Source organism: Muscardinus avellanarius (genome assembly GCF_963383645.1).
Source record: "Muscardinus avellanarius genome assembly, chromosome: 11".
Lineage (NCBI taxonomy): Eukaryota > Metazoa > Chordata > Mammalia > Rodentia > Gliridae > Muscardinus > Muscardinus avellanarius.
The window spans coordinates 92175924-92191627 of NC_137797.1; positions in this window are offsets into that span (position 1 = coordinate 92175924).

Below are 15704 nucleotides of genomic sequence, written 5' to 3' on the forward strand. Positions count from 1 at the left end.
TCTGGTAGACAAAGTACTATAACCAGCTGAAAAGGGAATATGTCATGGTCCTAGACTTCTGAAAGGAAAGATAGATCATGGCCCATGTCTTTTGGAAAAGTGGCACTGGGTAACCACCTGGCCCTAGAGTCACCCTTTATTCCAGAACAAAGCTCTCGACAGAGCTCCCAACATCAGGGTTTGGCTGCAGTTCGTGGTAACCGTAGGTGGCAGGAAGCAGTGATTGCTGTTTGAAGCAGGCAACCAGAAAGGAAGGCTTTGGGGGCTGTCTCAGAAACTCCCTTTTCAGTAAGCTACCATAGCTAATGGCTCAAAGTCCCTCCTGAACCCTGAGTCTTCTGAGTCCCTTCCTGGGAGTCCCATTCGAAAGTGGAGAAGAGATTGTGCCCTCGTACCCCGTAAGCTGGCCAGGCTGGCCCACTTAATGACAGCCTCTTGGATCACCTGCTCTGATAGCCCTCCCCAGTAATGCCCAAGAGGACAGGACGAAACCATCATCTTAGCTGAGCACAGTGGCACATGCCTGTGCTCCCAGCACTTGGGAGACTGAGGCAGGATGATCACCTCAGCAACTTTGCATACCCTGTTTCAAAATCAAAAGGGCAGCTGGGTGTGGTGGCGCACGCTTATAATCCCAGCATTCAGGAAGCTGAGACTTGAGGATCGTGGTTTGCGGACAGCCTCAGCCACTTAGGCCCTCCGCAACTCAGTGAGACCCTGTTTCAAAATAAAGAATAAAAAATATGGCAGGGGTTGTAGCTTGGAGGTCAAATGCCACTGGGTTCCATCCCCAGACCCGCAAAAAAATAAAAATAAAAATAAATAAATCCAAAGGGCTGGGGCATAGCTCGGAGGTAAAATGCCCCTGGGTTCCATTGCAGTACCAAAAGTAAGAAGGAAGGCGAGCAGGTTCCTCTTAAGCACCAGCCAGTGTGGTCGGGCCTCAGCCTTTCCAATAACACTCCCAAGCAGCCTGCATACTTTTTGGCAACCCCTCCTTGTGTTTTCTACACTGAGGTGTTTGGTGTGTGTGTGTGTGTGTGTGTGTGTGTGTGTGTTTTTTTTTACCACTGAGGCTCAAATGGAAAATTGGAGTACCACATGCCGTGATGTGAGTGGGGCACCCAGGCCACTTCCTCTGCCTGATTGGCCACTTGTTACCCAACCAGCATGGGAGGGGGACTGTCTGTCTGTCTGAGGTGCATGCACGCACACCACCCTTCCCTTTCATTGCTAACCAGTCTTTATTTCTTTTCTTTTTTTAGTGTGTGTGTGCGCGCGTGTGTGTGTGTGTGTGTGTTACTGGGGATGAACCCAGGGGCATTCTACCACTGAGATAAACCCCCAACCCCATTTTTTATTCATTATTTTTTAACAGGTCTCACTGAGTTGCAAAGGCCCTCACTAAATATTAGCTGAGGCTGTCCAGGAGCCATGTCTCAGCCTCCCGAATTCTGGGATTACAAGCGCGCCCCAAGGCCTTTCGGAATCAAAGTGGACAACTGGTTCTAAAGTGTGGTTTCTACCCATGACACCAGCGGACTGGCGATGGAACTGGCCCAGGCCCCAGGACTCAGCAGGACATATTTTGCTTTGAGTGGTCTCCAAAATAGGCAGACGTGCCACCTCTAAACCCAGCGTGATCTGGGGCTGCCACGCGCAGCTGTTATGAGATGGATGAGAAGGTTGCTGGTGTCCATGCTCACCAAGGAGAGCGTAGTAGGGCAGCACTCAGACATGACGCTTGTCCCCGCCTCTTCCTTGTCTTCAGGCATACACATCACTTAATCTGTTGGTCAGCACCTCCCTTTCCAAGTTGGGGCTGAACTCACCCTGCAGGATCCATGGAAGGACTGTGTCAAAGAGTTTGAATCAGAGGCTGTGTAGACGCACAGGCCTCACACTGGTGACTGGTGTTCAACTTAATGAAGGTGTCATAAACCCCAGAAGGACTCCCAATAGCCCAAGGTCATTTCCTTACCATGGCTGAGCCAACAAAATTCAGTTAGATACAGGTCAGTATAAGTAGGCTGTTCTTCCAGAACATTTGGACTGGCACCAGCTACCACCCAGCGCCACCCTGAAGCCAGCTGAGACTTACCTTCCCAGCAAGACCACTCCAGCGGTCTGTAGTGGTGTATCCCTGTAATATCAGTACTTGGGAGACTGAGACAAGCACAGATTTAAAACCAGCCTCAGAAACTTAGACTCTCAGCAATTTAGCAAGATCCTCTTTCAAAATAAAATGAGGGTTGGGGGCTATAGCTTAGAGGTGGAATGCCCCTAAATTCAATTCCTAATATAAAAAAAAAAAAAGCTGGACATGGTGGCACACACTGGTAATCCCAGTACCTGGAAGGCTGAAACAGGAGGATTGAAGGTTTGAGGCCAGCCTCAGCTACTTAAGCCCTCTGCAACTTAGTGAAACCCTGTTTCAAAATAAAGAATAAGAAATAGGGCTGGGGATGTAGCTCAGAGATAGAATGTCCCCTGGGTTCAATCCTCAGTACCGCAAAAGGAAAAGAAAAGAAAAAAAAACTCAACAACAAAAGAAAGAAGATGACTACAGAGCACGCCACAGACAGTCCTCCACAGAGCTACTGTTAAGAATAAAGGATCCAGCCGGGCGTGGTGGCGCACGCTTGTAATCCCCGCGCTTGGGAGGCAGAGACAGGAGGATCGTGCTGGTTCGGAGCCAGCCGCGCTGGCTTAAGAGACCCTGTTTCCAAATAAAAAAATATAAAATAGGTCTGGGAGTGTAGCCCAGAGGTAGAAGGGCTTCCAGGAACCCCAGTAACACACACACACACACACACACACACACACACACACACACAAAGAATAAAGGATCCAGCCAGGCCTAGTGGCAGGCGTCTGTAATCTCAGTACTTGGGAGGCTGAGATAGGACCAAAGGTTCAAAGCCAGCCTCAGAAACGTAGCGGGACCCTCTGCAACTTAGACCTTGTTTCAAAATAAAACAGGGCTGGGAGTGTAGCTCAGAGGGAGAACATATCCCCAATATGGCACACACAAAGAATCAAGGATCTTTCAGATGAAGGCTAGAGTGGGAGGGTACTGAGCAAAAGGTGAGGGAACAAGGGCTGGGGCACACAGTGACCACTGCCGCAGGTGACTGGAGGAGAGAGCCCTTCAAGCCCAAGCTGCAGCTCCCCAGCGGGCCTTTCGCCTGTCCCCCATGAATGAATGAAAATAGAGTTAGGGAATTTAGGAGGGAGGTAAAAACACCAACTGGATTATCAGAGACCGCTGCTTTATTTTGACCCAACCCGACACCCTCTGGGGAGTCAGCCAACCATGAAGGAAGGGACCGACTGATCAGCCGGCTGAGTTAATGCGGTGGACCGGAGACACCAGTGTTTTATAGGCTGATTGTCTTGCGACATCTGTAGTCTGGCGATCTCAAGTATGTCTCACGGCACCTGAAGTCTCGCGATATCTCTGCTTCTAGCTTCCGGGGTTCCGCTTCCTGTTCCCACTGTGAAATCATGTGGGGGAGGGGAGGGACCCGACTTATCACCCACACTCTGGAAAGAAGGAAGCAACATTAGCGACGACCAGTAGCTCCCTTCCAGCTGCATTGTGTATAAATTTATTTATGTATTGTAGTGCTGGGGATTAGACTCAGGGGCCTACTATCTCTGAGCTACACCCACAACCGTACTTTTATTCTTTTTTTTGAAACAGGATCTCACTAAATTGCAGAGGGCCTCACACAGTGCTGAGGCTGGTCGTGAGCCTGCAAAAATGCCATGTTGTGATGGCTTTATGCCCATTGACATAGATAATAGGTCCCTGCCTGTGGATGTGAGCTCCAGTTCTAGGGAAGAAACTCACTTCCCACTCCCCTGGAGCAGGAGGATCCTGCCCACCCAGCTCATGACCTTTGGAGTCGTTTTGTGGGGAGGGAAGAGGGAAACCAATAGAAAGTACTTTTGCTTCCCTTTGCATTTGCCCTCTGACTGTGTTCCAGCAATCAAAATAAAGTCAGTTGTTACCTTTTTCCTTCTTTTCTTCCCTCATCAGTCATCCTCAGGGGGCTGGGATGCGCCCATGAAACCAAGGCACTCCACTACGTCCCTCTGATGTCATGCTTTATTATTCTGTCCCTTGTTTCTACCTTTGTAATAAAAATTGCTTATGCTTACAGCAGTATAGTTCTGGCTATTTTTCCTAAACTAGCTAAGAACAAGAACCTACATCAACATCTCACACTGTTACAAAAGGACTGTAGCTCAGAGGTAGAATGCCCTGCGCACGTGCACACACACACACACACACACACACACACACACACACAATCCAGTGAGTCTTCTCCTCACCTCTCCAGGAAGAAAATCCTTTTGGTGGTGGGGGGTTGGATATGAGGCTTAACTCGGGGGTGTTCTACCTCCAAGCTATACCCCAACCCTATTTTATTCTTTTTTTGAAACAGGGTCTTACTAAGTCACTGAGAGCCTTGCTAAGTTGCTGAGGTTGGACTCAAACCTACAATTCTTTCTCAGCTTCCTGAGTGCTGAGATTACAGGTGTGCACCACCACACCTGGCTCAGGAAAAAAAATTCTTTGTCAGAGGTCACTTGGTGGTGAAACAAAATGAGCACTAGCCCAGGAATCCGACCTAGGATCTGGCCCAGTTTGGCCAGTAATGAGACATGGCTCTTCAAACCTTGAGGCGGAAAAATAAGCTCCATTTCTCTGCCCTGAAGAGTGTCTCAGGGCTGAAAAGAGACCACCAGGGCGGTGTGCTTTGAGTTCTAAGGGGCGGTGTGCCTGTCCCTCTGTGGCTGCTGAGTCACTGTCACGAGCCAGCCACCAGAGCCAAGCAGGGCATCCCCTCCCTGCAGCTGAAGGTGGCCCTGCCCTTGCCAGGAGCCTGAGACAGGAACAGGCTCAAGTTGGGTTTCCAGGAAATTTGAGATCTCTGTGCATTTGAAGCAAAGGAAGAAAGCTATGGGGCTGGGTGCAAGGATGTACGAGAAGTCCAGCAGAGAAACAGCGATGACACACTTATTGTTGGTAAATATCATATGTTGGCAAGTATATGATTGCACAGCTCAACAGCAGAAACAGGTTTATTTGGGGATAAATCTCGAAGGAAGCACCTGACCAGGAGAGTCAGGGGCCCCTACCTTACAGACTAGGGGCTTTTTATGGGGATTGCTAGGCAGTTGTGGCTTTTCCCCACTGGTTGTCTTGACAGGGAGCCAGGACAGGTAGATTTATGAGGCTGGGGGTAGGGGGTGATTAGGGCCACTTTCCCGCCACTGCTAGAGTTCTTTTGTTCTCCACCTCCTCCAGCCAGGCCTCACAGCCGGACCTCACAGTGCCCACACTTATGACAATAACTCGTCACCTGGCCTTGACTCAAACCCTGCCACACGTCCAGATCTGCTGTGCTTGAAGCTATGGCGGCAGAATACAGCCTGCCCCTGTCCCTGGAGGGACATCTGTCATCTGTGCACCTTTGAACGCAATCCTGGACATAGTGGCTTATCCCGTCTGTCTCACCATCCCGCCCTCTAACACATCCAAGCCAGTCAGAGCCCCCCACGCCAGGGCCCCCACCCCCTTCCCTTGGCCAGTAGAAGCCAATAGCCAAAGGGCTGACTTAAGAAAGAGCAAGGACTCAGGGAGCCGGTGACCGCGCCAGCCCAGGGGCCAGATGCTGAGGGCCCTGCTCTCTGGCAGTCGATCCCCCTTCCCCCTGGGAAATTATGGCCAGCCCTGTCTCCTGGAGCCCATCTGAGTCATGGCCAGACTCTGGAAGGGGACATTTCCAAAGTTGGCTTGCTCCTTCGGTCCTTAAGGAGTTAACCCCCTAAAAGTTGCTCTGCTTGACTTCCCTGACAGTGGCCTCACTACCAGTTGTTGGTTGGTGGTGCAGACAGAATAGCTCAAAGGTGCCAGGCATGGTGTGCATGCCTGTAATCCCAATACTTGGGAGGCTGAGACAGGAAAATTGCAAGATGGTGGCCAGGCTCAGTCATTTAGAGAGGCCCTCAGCAACCTAGTAAGACTCTGTTTCAAAATAAAAAGAGCTGGAGGTGTAGCTCAGAGGGCTCAATCCTCAGTATCAAAAACAAATAACCCGCTGGGCATGGTGGAGCACGCTTGTAAACCCAGCGTTCGGGAGACTGAGACAGGAGGATCGTGATTCGCAGACAGCCTCAGCTACTTAGTTAGGACCTTTGCAACTCAGTGAGACCCTGTTTCTAAATAAAGAATAAAAAAAATAGGGCTGGGAGTGTAGTTCGGAGGTAGAATGCCCCTGGGTTCCATCCTCAGTACCACAAAAAATATGAAACAAAACAAAAAACAACCCAAGAGGAAGGGCTACTGAGGTAATGTGGGAAATTCCAGCTTGGTGCCTGGCTCAGCACAGATGCTGAGTCACGACTGGGCAGGACCAGCTTGGCAGTTCCCAGGGCCTTCCCCTTCTGCAGCTCATGCGCAGGAATGGGAGGACCCCAGCCCCTGAGAGCATGGTGACATGGTGGCCCACAGGTCTTGGTCCTGGACCCCACCCCTCCTCCCCTCTCCATCAGGATCTGCTTGTGTTTCCTCTCCTAATAGTACTGCCCTCCAAAACCCACCTGTCCTTCAAAGCCCAGAGCCAGAGAGCATGGTGGAAAGTACCTTGGAGGTGGGGGAGCTGGCCCAACCAGCCAGTCAGGCAGGGACCCTGCCTTCCAGCTGTGCTCAGCTTCCACCCCTTCCCAACTCAGTGAGACCCTGTTTCAAAATAAAAAGACTGGCCAGGCGTGGTAGGGCATGCTTGTAATCCCAGTGTTTGGGAGGCTGAAACAAAAGGATTGCACAGGTTCAAAGCCAGCCTCAGCTACTTAGTGAGACCCTTTTTCCAAATAAAATATAAAATAGGTCTGGGAGTATAGCCTAGAGGTGGAAAAGGCCCTGGGTTCCACTCCCAGTACCACAATAAATAAAATAAATAACTAAAAAGAAGGACTGGGGGTGTAGCTTGGAGGTAGAACGCCCCTGGGTTATGTCCCCAATTATAGGTTAGGCCCCTCCCTTCCCCATGGGATCCCGCAGTGGGACAGGAGGCAGAACCCCGGAAGCCAGAGTGGAGATGCCTTGAGACTCCAGGTGTCTCAAGACTCCAAACATCGCGAGACAGACTCCAGACACTGTGATACTCGGGATGTCGTGAGAGAATAGGCATTCCCACACTGCTAGCCCCAACCAAACCCCACCTTCTGTGCTTAAACATCGGTACTTCCGCTCTGCTGCGCGACTCTGCGAACCACACAGCTCATCTGTTCCTTCCCCCACGGTCCATAGACTTCATCCAAAGGGGCCAGGTTTGATTAAAGCAGCTTTTCTTGATAGCTTGGCTGGTGTTTACCTCCTTTGTGACTCCCCAGCTCAATTTCAACATTACACCCAGTACCACAAAAAAGAAGATAAGAAGAAAAGAAGAAGAAGAAGAAGAAGAAGAAGAAGAAGAAGAAGAAGAAGAAGAAGAAGAAGAAGAAGAAGAAGAAGAAGAATCCTTTCCTTTCTTACATTCTCCTGCCCCAAGCACATTCCTTCAGTCCTCCTTGGACCTTCCAGGATGGCCTTCTTGGACAGTGGACACTGTTCCTTCCCTGTTTCCTGCCAATCCACTGTCCACCAGATGGTGACCCTTCCTCTGGGTCCCAGGGCAGTGCTGTGTCCAGGACACAGAGTGGGAGCTCTGGGGTGCTTGCTCTGGGGTTTGAGTCTTGAGACATGTGCTGCTACCTGCTCCCTGCTGGCTTGGTGTTGGCTGAGTGAGCCTGGGGACCGGTCCGCAGACCCAAGCCCAGGTGACAGAGAGTAACAATGCAGAACCAAGTGCAGGCAGAGCTCTGAGCAGGGCCAGCCTCTCTCCTGCCCCCACCAGATGGCACATATTCATCTCTGTTTGCCACCCTGGGCCTCGGGCAGGGATTTGCCAGAAGTGAGGGGGTCGGTGGCCAGGGTAGAGACCTGGACCCCACAGATCAGGGGTCAGCTGAATATTTCCACTAGTCAGCTCTCAAGAGCCCAAGCAGGGCAAGGCGGGCATGGTGGCACCCGCTTGTAATCCCAGCAATTTGGGAGGCTGAGATCAAAGGATCACAGTTTGGGGACAGCCTCAGCTACTTAGTAAGGCCCTCCGCAACTTAGTGAGACTCTGTTTCAAAATAAAGAATAAAAAATAGGGCAGGGGGTGTAGCTCAGGGGTCAAATGCCCCTAGGTTCCATCCCCAGACACCCCCCCCCAAAAAAAAAAGCCCAAACAGGGGCCAGGAATAGGCCTTGGGGGCTGTGGAGATACCAACTAGTGCCCTGGAAAGGCAGAGGGTATGGGGCTATGGGTGCTGGAAATGAGCCACCACCTTCCAGAGCCCTACTCCCACCCCATCTGGTGGATTTTTCTGTGGGGAGGTCAGGGGCCCGCAGCAGGCCTCACCACCTGCAGTTTGAGGAGGCAAGATGCCTGCAAAAGCAAGAGATGATGGCCCGCGAGCCTCCTGTCTCAGCCTCCCAAGTACTGAGTCTACCAGCATGCACAGCCATGCCTAGCTGGTTTTTATTTTTAAATCAAGGTCTCATAGCCAGGTGTGGTGGCCAAGCTTGTAATCCCAGTACTTGAGAAGCTGAGACAGGAGGGTCACAAGTTTGCGGCCAGCCTTAGCAAATAGTGAGATTCTTATCAACCTAGCGAGACCTTGCTTCAAAATAAAAATAAAAATAGGGTTGGGGGTGTAGCTCAGATGTAGAATGCCCCGGGGAAGGGGGTGTGAGTGCTCCGAGGGGACCAGGGGCTGGGGTGTGGCTCAGGGCTAGAACACTTGTGCGTGAGGCCCTGGGTTCCCTCTGCAATGTTACACACACACACACACACACACACACACACACACACACACACACACACACACGGGGCACTGAGTGGGCAGCTCCTCTCTCCTGCTCTCCTCTCCTCTCCTCTCCTCCCCTCCCCTCCCCTCCCCTCTCCTTTTCCCCGCCAGCCCTTCGGAAGCCCAGCTATTGGGTCCTTACTCTCTGAACCTCCTCTTGGCACAACCATCCTGGCCTCATATGCAGCTGCCAGTCTTGGAATAGACCTCCACGTAACAGGAACAGCCCATGTGCAGACACCACGGCTGAGGCCCTTGCAGGCTTCACTTATTGACAGGATGTGGCTGAGGCATACATTGCCATCTCCTGTCATGGGTAGGAAACGGGGCTTGAGACCTACCTTGCTCTAGGTCTCATGATGGAGCCAATGGCCAACTTCCCTGGGGGTTGTCACTGACTCCTCTTTGGTTGCAAACCCAAGAATGCCAAGGCCCTCACATCCGGTGCTTGTCAGTCGGCTTTTCATCTGCTCCTGAGAATTCTCCCTGCTCGTTCTGACTCTGCCTTAACACATGTCGTTCCCCTCCTTTCCATGAAATTGGTGATCATTGAATGAACTCTGTCCCAAACACTACATTCAAAGATATGATTATTACCTCGCTTTGATAATCCCCATGTGTGTGTGTGTGTGTGTGTGTGTGTGTGTGTGTGTGTGTGTAGTACTGGGTGTTCTATCTCTGAGCTCCATCCCCAATCCTATTTTATGTTACCTTGAAGCAGGATCTCACTAAGTTGCCAAGGGCCTTGGTACATTGCTGCGGCTGGCCTCAAACTTGTACTCCTCCTATCTCAGCCTGCCAAGTAGAGGGATCACAGGCGTGTGCCACCACGCCTGGCTGATAATCCCTGAGAAAATAGAGCCTCAGACATGAGGTATTGAGTCCAGGGCCACACAGTTGCAAGGAATAAAGCCAGGAAAACAAACTTCAAAGGCTGAGTGAGCGCCTGCCCCGAGAGCTAGAGGTCTCTGACCTCCATGGCAGCCTGCCCAGACCCTATGACCATATGTCCCTTGTCCCTACTTACCAGATGCTCCTGGTCTAAACACTCGCTCTTCAGCGCATTGCCCCCTCACGGGGGTCACTGTTGTTCTGTAATTTGTGCCGTCCCCACTCAGCAGGCTGAGCCATGGTCCCCCGCCCGCAGGCCCCCCTCCAGCCACGCACTCCTTCTCGCTGTCCATCAGGGCCCCCTAGGAGGGATCGGAAGCTCCTTCAGTTTTTATTGTTGTGTGTTTATTTTGGTACTGGCCATTGAACTTGAGCTCATTCTACCTCCAAGCTACACCTCCTTAGAAATTTTATTTTTTAATTTTTTGAAAGGTTGTGCAAAATGACTGTATTTACAAAAATGGCACAAAAGTGAATTCAAGAGTGATGCACAGGCCGGGCATGGTGGCGCACGCTTGTGATCCCCGCCCGTGGAAGGCGGAGACAGGAGGGTCGCACGGGTTCGAAGCCAGCCTCGGCTACTCAGTGAGGCTTCCAGCAACTTAGCGAGACCCTGTTTCCAAACAAAATATAAAAAAAAACTCCAAAAAAAACCTAATGCACATGCGCACTCCATTCACATCTTCATCCACTGAAGGTCTTAACACTACAGAAGTGGATGAGAACAGCAGCGTCAATGCAGTGAAGTCACATAATTTGTGACTAAGCACGGAAGTCACATAAGTTACACCAGAGTGGGCAAATATTGCCACGTAGAATTCTATTGTTAAAAGCCGGGCGTGGTGGCGCACGCTTGTAATCCCTGCGCTTGGGAGGCAGAGACAGGAGGATCGCGCAGGTTCGAAGCCAGCCGCGTATGCTGGCTTAGGAGACCCTGTTTCCAAATAAAAATGTAAAAATAGGTCTGGGAGTGTAGCCCGAAGGGCTTCCAGGAACCCCAGTACCACCAAAAAAAAAGAAAAAAAACGAATTCTACTGTTAAAGCCGAAACAGGCTTAAGGCCATTCACGTCCAAGCATAGTTATACGCATCTTCTGGAGCCCATCTACTCGTGTTTGAATCATGTGACCTTTCTTCCAACTGTGGTCTTAAACTTCTGTTTTACAAAACCCAAAAGGAAAATACAGAAGAAATCGATACAACAGGTTGTATTAAATCAGAGTAACATACCAAGCTACTTAAGAGGAAGGAAGGAAAGTCAAAACACTAAAACTGTGAAACTTGCTCATTACTTGTTGGAACCAAGTAACAAGTAACTCCAACTACACTAGGAGTTAGGGAATATATACAGTTATATCCAAGTAGATTACTACTGTTGCTCTAATATGTCCTTTTGAAACTAATCAAACTTCTACAAGTGTATGTTCCCTCACAATAGCAGCACACACTGTTGCTACCTGCAAAGCTGTCAGTCTCAAATGACTTCCTGAATGAAACGAAAAGTGGATAAGTAACCTATAAAGGAGAAATGATGGAATTAGAAAATCCATGCAGTTCAGCTCTTTCTGATCAGCCAGCCAGCTTGCTGGCAACAAGGGATGGTTTCCGCTGAGGAAGGCCTGTGACCTCGGTCTTGTCTGCAGAGGAAATGCCGGGAGAGATGCAGTTACCACGACTCAGGCCGCCCGCCCCGCGGGCTTTATTTTTTATTTTTATTTATTTTTTATTTATTTTTTATTTATTTTTTATTTATATTTATTTATTTATTTATTTATTTATTTATTTATTTATTTATTTATTTGGTGGTACTGGGGTTCCTGGAAGCCCTTCTACCTCCGGGCTATGCTCCCAGAGACCTATTTTTTATATTTTGATTTGGAAACAGGGTCTCTTAAGCCAGCGCGGCTGGCTTCGAACCTACAATCCTCCTGTCTCCGCCTCCCAAGCACAGGGCAAGCGTGCGCCACCATGCCCAGCTATTTTTTAATTTTGAAACAGGGTCTTGCTAAGTTGCAGAAGTCTTCGCTAAATTACTGAGGCTGGCCACAAGCTGTGATCTTCCTGTCTCAGCCTCCCAAGTACTGGAATTATAGTTGTGAGCCACTATGCCTAGCTAACAGTATACTTTTTTTTTTTTTAACCAGACTACATACAAACATGACCTGTGATGTGCAGGGTGGTTTATCTTTCCTCTCTGATTTCACATGAGATGGAGCCAGGGGTTTTATCTGAAGTATCTTCTCAAGCCAGTTTTAGCCCTGAGCTGTCCTAACATAGGTCGCCTCAGGCACCCAGATGCCAGAAGTCCACATCCTCCGCTCTCCACACTCAGCCTTGAACATGAAACAGCTCAAACTCTAAGCAGAGCTGTCTCAGGCCCCTACTCTGTCTCCCCACCACCCATGCCCACGTGCAGGTGTCTGAGGCTGGGGGAGGCCAGCCTGTGTTCTCTTTTCCTGGGAGCGGGGTCTGTGATGAGAACTGGACTGGAGGCCCCAGGCCACAGTCTGGAAAGGCTACCTCATAACAGGGGTTTGCGCCCCTAAAGTTGGCTATGATCTTGTCCTGTCAGAAACAGCCTGTGAGGAGGGTCATGACGGACCCTGACGAGGACGAGAAAGATTTGAATTTTACTAATAAAGAATAACTTTTAGAAAAGCCGGGAACACTTTTAATCCCAGCATTTGGGAGGCTGAAACAGGAGGATCGCAGGTCCCAGGCCAGCCTCAGCTACTTAGACTCTGTTTCAAAAAAAGAAGTGAAGCCGGGCGTGGTGGCCCATGCTTGTAATCCCTGCGCTTGGGAGGCAGAGACAGAAGGATCGCACAGGTTCAAAGCCAGCCGCGCTGGCTTAAGAGACCCTGTTTCCAAATAAAAATATAAAAAATAGGTGTCTGGGAGTGTAGCCCGGAGGTAGAAGGGCTTCCAGGAACCCCAGTACCACCAAAAAAAAAAAAAAAAAAAAGACTGAAGGTGTAGCTTGGAGGTAGAATGCCCCTGGGTTCAATCCCTAGCACCAAAAAAAAAAAAAAAAAAAAAAGGAATAACTTTGCCCTTGAGCATGAAGGAGAAGGAGGACAGGGTAGGTGTGAGGTCCAGGAGAGGAAGGTCACCTGGCAAGGAACCTCGCAGGGCATGGCTGTGAAAGGAAAAGAAACCCAGTCTCTAGAGCTGGGTACTGCGCCAGGAAGCAGTGTCTGCCTGCACTGAGTAGCTGAGGCTGTCAGCACACAGCAGCATGGCTTCAACACAAAAAGTGATATTCTCACAATTACAGAGATACTATTTTGTATCCAAAGAAGCCAGAAGTCCAAGATAAATGCATCAGCCAGGTGGTTCCCTCTGAGCCTCTCTCCTTGGCTTACCGATGGTCACCTTCCAGCTGTGTGTGTGTCGCTGGGGATTGAACCCAGGGCCTTTCTACATCTGAGCTACACCCTTATCCCTATTTTATTTTTTTGCCTTGAAACAGGGTCTTGCTAGGTTGCTGAGAATCTTGCTATATTATTGAGGCTGTCCTTGAACCTGCAATCCTCCTGTCTCTACTTCCTGAATACTGGAGTTCCAGGCACACGTACACGCTTGGCTCCTGGCTGTGTCTTCACACTGTCTTCTCTCTGCACACGTCTGTGTCCTGATCTCCTCTTCTTGCAATCCAAGATGGCAATGGCAATGGAGGCGGCAGTGGCAGCCAGTACTCAGGAGCAGCAGACAGATCCAATCCACCTTGAATTTTTGAAAAAATCTTCCAGAAAGTAGACTGCTCCTGCTGCGCATGCTCAGGAATTCTGGACAACATACTATGTAAGAAAAATGTTCCAGGCGCGATGGAGGGAGCCCAGCAGAGCAGCAGATCCCGCTCTCCGTGGTGAAGCTGTGGGCCTCCACTTTCAGTGGGGAAATAAAATCCATTGCTGCTAAGTACTCGGGCTCCCAGATTCTGCAAAAGACACGTACTGTTTTCTTTTACTAAAAAAAAAATTTGAAGAAAAATGGGACCCTTTGTAGACGTCCTGCTCACAGTGTCAGGGACCAGGGCCTGCTCCGCAGCGAGGCCGGGACCAGGGCCTTCTCCGCAGCGAGGCCGGGACCAGGGCCTGCTCCGCAGCGAGGCCGGGACCAGGGCCTGCTCCACAGCGAGGCTGGGACCAGGGCCTGCTCCGAAGCAAAGGGCCAGCGGGCCCCTGCAACCGTGCAGTCAGGAAGCACTTGAAGCTGCTGTTGCTTCACCTCATCTCTCAGCAGGTTCCCAGATCCAAGTGGACTCTATTAAAAAACATTGGTTGTGAGTGGATCATCTTGTCAAAGTTACTCACCTTCTGGCTTTCAGGATTTCAGTAAGTGGGAATCAGTGCTGAAAATAAAAGAAGGACTTCTAAGGCAGAAAGAAATCGTAAGTGATTGGATGTGAAGTAGAAACTCTAATACACTGTTGGTGGGAGTGCAAATTAGTGCAACCACTTTGGAAAACAGTATGGAGGATCCTCAGAAGAACGAATATGAACTTGCCATATGATCCAGCAATACCACCTCTTGGTATCTACCCAAAAGAGTGAAAACCAACTACCAAACTAATGCATGCGTATCTATGTTCATAGCTGCACAATTCACCATAGCCAAACTATGGAACCAGCCAAGATCTCCTTCAACAGACAAAACTATGGGATATGTACACAATGGAATTTTACTCAGCCATAAAAAAAGAACAAAATCATGTCATTTACAGGGAAATGTATGGAACTGGAAAACATTATGCTAAGTGAGATTAGTCAGTCACAAAAAGAAAGAAATTGGATGCTCTCCCTAATGTGCGGAAGCTAGGGAGAAAATGGGTCATAGGAGGAACTCTAGACGAAGAAGGAGAAAACATAAATGAGCAAATAAGCCGACCTAACTGAGGAGGGTGGGGGGAAAGAAAACCCCCTAATGTACATGTTGTACATTAACAAACATATCAACGTTAATCACTAAGCCATGGGAAGGAGGGCGGAGGGAGGGAGTGGGGTGGGAATTGGGGAAGGGCTAAATGAGTGATGTGTGCATGTACGCCTCTACCATCTTGTACTCCATTAAGATGCATGACTACAATGCACCGATAAAAAAATATTTTAAAAAATCTAATCGCCTCTTCTCATAAGGACAGCAGTCCTGTTGGATTAGGGTGCACCCTCATAACCACACCTAAGCTTAATCAGCTCATTAAATGTCCTATTTTCAAATACATCCACATTCTGAGACCCTGGGCTGGGGCTTCAACATATAAAATTGAGGTAACACAATTCACTCCCTAATAGTCTTGTAGACACTTGGCTTCTCGCACAGTGAGGGATGCCTACAATCCCAGCAACTTGGGAGGCTGAGGCAAAGTGGATCGCAAATTTGAGGCCAACCTGGACAATTTGCCACAGGGTCCTAGCAAGACCCTAATTCAAAATAGAAAATAAAAAGAAGTGGAGGTGTGGGTCAATGGTTGGATGCCCCTGGGTTCAATCGTAAGTACCGCAAAAATAAGAGAAAACTTAAAACAGGGCTCCTTAAAGGTATTTTTGGAAATGCTGGCCTCTCTGCTGCAGTAAGGTAACTGAGAAGGGGGTTGGAGCTTCATGGGAAGAGGAGTCCAGAGCCAGAAATATCAGTGAGAAGCCTCGTGGAGAAGGGAGACTGGCCGCAGAGGCCAGTTCGCTCAGCCAGCCGCACCCTCTGCCACGGCCCCTCTGGCTTTTGTGTTTATTTCCTTATGAAGAGTATCATTCTCTCTCATCTATGTATGTATGTGTTATTTCATGTTTGCATGAAGGTATAATTTTACCTGCAGTAAAACTCAGCCTTTTAAATGTGGAATTCTGAGTTTTCACAAAAGCATGTGGTCATTAACAACCACCTCAAACAAAATACAGAAGAAT